Consider the following 4,510-nt stretch of genomic DNA (forward strand, 5'->3'; position numbering starts at 1 on the left):
GTCCGGCGCTCTACCCGCTCTTCTGTCCCACCACGACACGGGCTCTCCAGATGCCTTTTAAACTGAAAGTGATTTCGTTGCGATGAAATCGTGTAATCATGCACTAAATGCTTCCGGACAATTTGACGAGCATAATTGAGCTGGCTTTCATTGTTACGCGCTTCGAAAGCGCAAGAACCTTTGGTGAGAAATGACCAGTTAATGCGATTTAACGCCAGAATATTTATATGCTGTTCGAAGTGGAGTTAATTTATATTTTATTTCTTAATTGTATTTGTTGTCACGCATCCATCCACGATCCATTAGTCAGCAGTCCTGCTGAAATCATACATGTTCACGGTCTCAACCTGGAGTCTAAGTGGATTTATTTCCATTTTCTCAGGTCCCACTCACACAAATAGTGATGAAACATGGCTTGTATGATAATGTGGAGCTCACAGAGGCATGCATGTCAAACACTTCAGTAGCACACAGACACACCGCCTGGGCGTCCCAGAGTTCACGCGCGCTGCTGTGTCTTCATTGTTTCGTCTTTTTCAAAGAAATACAACATTTGTAGTGCATTAAAGAGAATCTCGGACCATATGTGAGACTGGACGCACACTTGTTAAAATGATTACATATAGGCCTAATTTTACCAAATGTAGCTGCAGTCAAATGATGTTTATAAATGAAAAACAGCCCTCAAAAAATACAAAAAAATACGAATTAACGTAATTAATTAAAATATTAAGCATACGGCGTAATGCGTAAACGAATAAATTATAAATAAGCACATGATCCAACAATCTACAATGTCTTAGCAATGTATGCAAACTACTAAAGCGCTTTTGGTGCTCCGTACAGCACGCATCACAGCGCTGAGGCTCCCCTTCACCTTCAACAGCCTAATCATTACTTACTTATTGTGCAGGTGCAATCCAATTTCAGCCGACAGTAAGACTGCATTCAGTTATTGAGATTCGGTGTTTAGCACTGAAGGGAAAGCAGAAATGAAGAATTGTACTAAAACACAAACAAACGATAAATGTCTGTTTTTGTCAAAATGCAAACAAAAAAAAAACTCTTTACAATGTCTCTATTTTCAAATTGAATTGTGCAATATTCGCAAGTTTAATTAAAGAGCGAAAAATACTTTGCATTCATCAAACTAATAATTTAAAGATTTTCTTTATATTGTGCATTTGTGGCTTGAATGTGGCGGTCCAACAATACATCATTTGAAACGTGTTATTTAGCTGTACTATTTGTACAATAATGCTTAATAACGAATACAAACCTTTCATATGTAGACTTACTTAGCAAATGCATTGCGTAGAGAAACTGTAATTGCGCTCGTTTTGCAGACAATCATTTCAAATCATTTCATACGATGCTATTGAACTAATAATGCTGGTATTAAGTCGTTATTAAATTTTTCTGTGGAGCAGCAAAGATGATTTTAGTGTGTGTTGGTTGAAATGCATACAGCCCCACTCACACAAATAGTGATGAAACATGGCTTGTATGATAATGTGGAGCTCACAGAGGCATGCATGTCAAACACTTCAGTAGCACACAGACACACCGCCTGGGCGTCCCAGAGTTCACGCGCGCTGCTGTGTCTTCATTGTTTCGTCTTTTTCAAAGAAATACAACATTTGTAGTGCATTAAAGAGAATCTCGGACCATATGTGAGACTGGACGCACACTTGTTAAAATTATTACGTAAAGGCCTAATTTTACCAAATGTAGCTGCAGTCAAATGATTGTTATAAATGAAAAACAGCCCCCCAAAAAATAAAAAAAATTACGAATTAACGTCTAATTAAAATATTAAGCATACGGCGTAATGCGTAAACGAATAAATTATAAATAAGCACATGATCCAACAATCTACAATGTCTTAGCAATGTATGCAAACTACTAAAGCGCTTTTGGTGCTCCGTACAGCACGCATCACAGCGCTGAGGCTCCCCTTCACCTTCAACAGCCTAATCATTACTTACTTATTGTGCAGGTGCAATCCAATTTCAGCCGACAGTAAGACTGCATTCAGTTATTGAGATTCGGTGTTTAGCACTGAAGGGAAAGCAGAAATGAAGAATTGTACTAAAACACAAACAAACGATAAATGTCTGTTTTTGTCAAAATACAAAAAAAAAAAAAACTCTTTACAATGTCTCTATTTTCAAATTGAATTGTGCAATATTCGCAAGCTTAATTAAACAGCGAAAAATACTTAAAATAATTAAAAGATTTTCTTTATATTGTGCATTTGTGGCTTGAATGTGGCGGTCCAACAATACATCATTTGAAACGTGTTATTTAGCTGTACTATTTGTACAATAATGCTTAATAACGAATACAAACCTTTCATATGTAGACTTACTTAGCAAATGCATTGCGTAGAGAAACTGTAATTGCGCTCGTTTTGCAGACAATCATTTCAAATTCAGCCGACAGTATGACTGCATTCAGTTATTGAGATTCGGTGTTTAGCACTGAAGGGAAAGCAGAATTGAAGAATTGTACTAAAACACAAACAAACGATAAATGTCTGTTTTTGTCAAAATGCAAACAAAAAAAAAACTCTTTACAATGTCTCTATTTTCAAATTGAATTGTGCAATATTCGCAAGTTTAATTAAAGAGCGAAAAATACTTTGCATTCATCAAACTAATAATTTAAAGATTTTCTTTATATTGTGCATTTGTGGCTTGAATGTGGCGGTCCAACAATACATCATTTGAAACGTGTTATTTAGCTGTACTATTTGTACAATAATGCTTAATAACGAATACAAACCTTTCATATGTAGACTTACTTAGCAAATGCATTGCGTAGAGAAACTGTAATTGCGCTCGTTTTGCAGACAATCATTTCAAATCATTTCATACGATGCTATTGAACTAATAATGCTGGTATTAAGTCGTTATTAAATCATTTTTCTGTGGAGCAGCAAAGATGATTTTAGTGTGTGTTGGTTGAAATGCATACAGCTTTGGAAGGAAATAAGGGTGCGTAATGGTGTAAAAGGTAAATGTAAGGGCCACGTTTAAGGGTATGCACGAGATTAGGGTGTTAAAAAAGGCCCTAAAAATATTGATTGAGTTTAAGTATGGGATAAACAATCTAAACACACTATCACAGTGTGTCCCCTGCTTTAATTCTATAGATTATGTATTTATTTGCCTACAGATCTATTGGTTTTGGCACCGGCTTTGCTGGAAGCGCGCGGAGATTGCAGAGCTCGAAGCACCAGAATAAACAATCAAATACTTCAAATAACGTTTTGTGAAGTAGCTGCAATTTCAAATAAAATAACATAAATAGAGCATTTATGAAATTAAATATCAATAATTGCATTAAATAAAGTTACGCAAAAAAAGACATGTACGGCTAATTCATCATAATCACGGAGATGACTACCAACTGTTCATGTAATTGAATATCTCCATGATGGCATTATTGCTGTGGCGAATGAGCTGCAGCCAAAACAGAATTATGACAATATCAGACCGATACAATCATTTAGTGTCATAATATATAAAGGCCATTTCTAATTTCATTCATAAAAACAAAACAAGGCCATTTAAAATAAATAATCCAGTGGGCAGCTTGGACTTCACGCATTTCCATAGCATATAACCCGCTGCAACATGACAAATAATAATAATAATAGTCTATAATAATACTACTACTACTGTTATAATGAGTGTTTACACTGCAGGTGCGCATCGCGGGTCCACCGCACACGTCTCGCTTATTAAACACTACTATATTAATACTATTCGTGTCACATGCTTTCACACATCTAAAAGGCTATTAGACTTGGTTTGGTTGAATTATCCAGTCCAGTCCAGTTCTCAACTCAAGTTCTTTTAGTCAAGTCATTCGTGTTAGTTCTTACAGTGAGTGTCGTCCCATTACACAACAACAGCAAAAGAACCAGTAGTTCAAAAGTGTTTCCACATGTTAAATCTGGCCTTTGAACGGGCTCTGCTGGATTATTTGAGAGTACTTTACTCTCTGATCCCGCTGGTCATCAATCATCTACATACTTGAAGATGATTCCACTCTGTACACACATCACATCCCAGTTTCCACAAGGACTTTATGACACTCTCTAGACGGAGAGAGCAGACGGGCTTCAGATGTTGTTCCTGAGTTCACACCCCAATGAAACAAGTGCCCTTCAAGTGACGGCGCCTCGATGAAACACCTAAAACACAGAGTTTCATGGAAAGGACGCCATTCTGAGCACAGAAATAGCAAGAACGTTCTTGAGTCTCTCACTTACCTCCAGATGAGATGTGACAAGAGTTTCTGTACGTCTCCATTACTGTGGCTCATCTGATCTGAGCATTGCATCGGTTCAGAGAAAGAAAGCTGTGGAGACGTTCTTGTCTGAATTGTCACTGGAAATGCTCTCACACACAGCATATACCTTTTGCTCCAGTTGAGTTGTGTTTGAGAGGCTCGTGTCGCCCGTGTGCTGCTGGCGTGTCGGCGGGTCAGTGTTCAGTCT

Source organism: Sinocyclocheilus grahami, unplaced genomic scaffold (genome assembly GCF_001515645.1).
Source record: "Sinocyclocheilus grahami isolate Dianchi unplaced genomic scaffold, SAMN03320097.WGS_v1.1 scaffold1546.1, whole genome shotgun sequence".
Taxonomy (NCBI): Eukaryota; Metazoa; Chordata; class Actinopteri; order Cypriniformes; family Cyprinidae; genus Sinocyclocheilus; species Sinocyclocheilus grahami.